Below are 2,500 nucleotides of genomic sequence, written 5' to 3'. Positions count from 1 at the left end.
CAGGTGGACACAGAGGAAAAGGAAGAAGAGAAAAGGAGACGATAAGATAATATGGATTTTCCCACAGGTCGTACTCACAGGTCGTACACACGGGAAGACACCCTCAGTGCAAAATCATTTCTTCACGATAATCTTTCTTACCCTCACTCAGTGTCGCTGTCACTCTCTGTCACTGTTTCTTTCACTCTTTCCGATACTTAAGTCAGTCAGTCAGTCACTCTATCTATTAATTCGTCTCTCTTTTTTCTCTTGGGTAAGATTGTAATTCAAATTGACAAGTTTGCGATACTGGAAGACCTGACAATCAGTATAAAGCAATAGTTTATTTTTAGTAAGTTATAAAAAATCACACGGACGAAGGTGCGACGATGGTATTAATAGGAAAGAAAGAAAGGAGGAAAGAAAAATATGACATTAATCAACTGGGAGGAATTGCAGAGCTAACCGTGTTTTCTGGATTTAACAGATTATATTTCCTGTTATGTAATTGATACAAAACTGATTGTTCGCAATGTTTCAGCCTTTTCCCAGAATACTAATTATCAAAGAGATTTGAGCTCTCAACTCACAAACATTTTCTTCTTCCTCTTTTCGGTTTTTTTTTTTTTTCGTTTTTTTTTTCTGTCTCTTCCCATAGGTTTGTAAAGGAGATATTAAGAATCTCATGTAGCAGAAGGTCACCGTGCTAATGCAATTACTCTTAATCGTTATGTTTATTTTGATAAACTTCTTTTTGCCTCTTGCTATTTACAGCGCTCGCTTGCTTCAATACCATCCGGATACATAATTAGATAATCCTCGTACACATTTCATTTATTAATAACCTTATCATATTGTGTAAGCGTCTGACTGACATTTCCTTTGTGTTGATTTTTACCTCCCGATAGTAAAATGTCACCTCCAAATCGTTCGAGTTGCTGTAGATGACTATATATAACTAAAAAAAAAAAAAAAAAAAAAAAAAAAAAAAACTGCTTGTTAATGTATACTCGTCCAATCTTTTACTCGTCGATTGGCAAATCCCTGATGGCTACACTTTCTCCTATTTCTCTTCTTTTATTTATCTGTTTATATAGTAATATATTTATGTTACACGAATCCAAATACAGTCACTAACCTTATTCACTGCATTTCCAAACCCAAACGTCCTCTTTCCTTCCAAAAGCCTCTGTTTGATTCCCAAGGTTCACCGAGTCTTTGAAGTAACCTTTCCAAACCTTTCCCCGAGTCAGTCTTCCAACGATTTCACTAGCATGTTTCTTCGTTTTATACTTGACTATAGATGCACTCGAAAACATCGGCTGGTCTCCCCAAACCAGCCATATGCAAAGAAAAATATGAAATCTGCCCGCGTAAGAAATCATGCAAGCGTGAATTTATGATGTTTTGTTGCTGTTTATATTGTAATGCATGTTAACAACTCCTAGAAGTAAAACATAAGCATTTTAGAAACAAATTATTTGTTATTTTTTCACTCTTTGTTTGGAATCGAGCACTTTATTTCAAAAATAAAGTGCTCACAAATTTAGTCAAATATGCCTAGTATGCCTCGTTAAGATATGTCATTGGGTCTGCCTGATCATGATCTTACCACTTTGTTAATGAGTTGCTTAAGTGGTCAAGAAATATAATAATTAAAGAAGCACATTATAGCTATTAATCCTCGACACAAAGCGCAGAAGTGGGAGAGTGAAACAAGATTTATTAAAGTTCTACAAAAAAAAACTATATTTACGAAGGGATATGTCAGACATTACAGGTACATAGATAGGTTATTTAAACTGTCAGTAATCAAATATCTTTTCTTAAAACAACCAATAGTATTCCATCCCTTCAAACATACATCTCTACATGGCAAACAAACTGCATATACTTTTGTTATGAATTTAATTTTCATTTTCCTTCCCTGAATTTTCGACATTCTGGAATCATCCTACCCGTGTTATCTTAACAGAATTCCCTCATCCATTGCTGTAATGACAATATTATGGTACCCTGACCTCCCTTCTGAGCCCTACACACGCACTTATATTGTCCGGCACATTGCATAGCTTCCTAAACCTCTCCCTGCCAACCCTTGCCTTCGATTACAGGACAAGCTATGTTGCCTCTGCACGCAAATGCAAACGGTTTCGGAATATTATACGATACGTGTTTTCTTTTGGTTTTCTTCTCCTCTCTTTAATCTTTTTTTTTTTTTTTTTTTTCTCTAGGCCGAAAAGTTTCGATATTTTTATTTTATTTTACCAAGGAAAACATTTGCTTCTCTTAGATTAGAACTAGACAACAATGTGTTAAAACCGACTTAAACTCGGGAAGCAATATCGGCATATGAAGAAAAAAAAAAAAAACATTATACAAAACTTAATATGATGATACTTCAACGTGAAAGAACAAAATTCTCCATTCGTAAATTAAAAATAAAAAAAGAGAGAGAGAGAAAAAAAAAATCGTATTCACAGACCAGAAAAATAACACACCGTAAAAAAATAGCCCGACA

Source organism: Penaeus chinensis, chromosome 34 (genome assembly GCF_019202785.1).
Source record: "Penaeus chinensis breed Huanghai No. 1 chromosome 34, ASM1920278v2, whole genome shotgun sequence".
NCBI lineage: Eukaryota > Metazoa > Arthropoda > Malacostraca > Decapoda > Penaeidae > Penaeus > Penaeus chinensis.
Note: the sequence above shows the minus strand (reverse complement) of the source record.